Source organism: Garra rufa, chromosome 3 (assembly GCF_049309525.1).
Source record: "Garra rufa chromosome 3, GarRuf1.0, whole genome shotgun sequence".
Taxonomy (NCBI): Eukaryota; Metazoa; Chordata; class Actinopteri; order Cypriniformes; family Cyprinidae; genus Garra; species Garra rufa.
Genome location: NC_133363.1, coordinates 58,150,988 through 58,151,702, shown reverse-complemented (window position 1 = coordinate 58,151,702; position 715 = coordinate 58,150,988).

Below are 715 nucleotides of genomic sequence, written 5' to 3'. Positions count from 1 at the left end.
AACAAGTTCCCCCTCTATGCTCAGAAATGTCTCCCTCTCGCTCGCTCTCCCTCACTTCGAGTAGTGCCAGAGGCTGTCAGTGAGTTGAGAGGAGCGTTTGTAACTGCCGCCTACCCTCCCTTTCCAGCGGCCAGCTGAACACAAGTGGCGTCTCATAGAGCCGGCCACCAAATCACAGCCCTCTTCCTGTTTGACAATTTAGAGAGAGAGTGAGAAAGAGACTTTCTCCATCAACACGCAAGGCTTTCTTTTGCTGGCCACCAGAGGTGTCTGAGAAGTGGATTTTGTTTGACTCAGTCACTGTATTCTTAACTAATAGATTATTGGGGATAAATGGATTTATATTTGGATGATAAAGTACACTTTCTAATATTGTTTTAGACTCGCGTGATTCTTTGGAATACAAAATATATTTTGATGATTGTTCACGCTGCTTTCTTCCATACAGTGTAATTGGATGGAGTTTAGGCCCTCAAAACTGATCATAAAAATACCATAATAGGATCATAGAAGTATCATTAGGAGAAGGGGAAACTGAAATTGTAGAGAGCATTTTATTATACAGAAATTTGAAAATGCAAGATGCATCATCCATTACATTTATTTTGAAAATGCATGCAATATAAAATGCTTCAAAAGTTGTGTGTAATTTATTAAAATATTTAGTTTTCATCTCTTTGTATGGTGATTCTTGATGGATCTTAGGCTTTGTTGT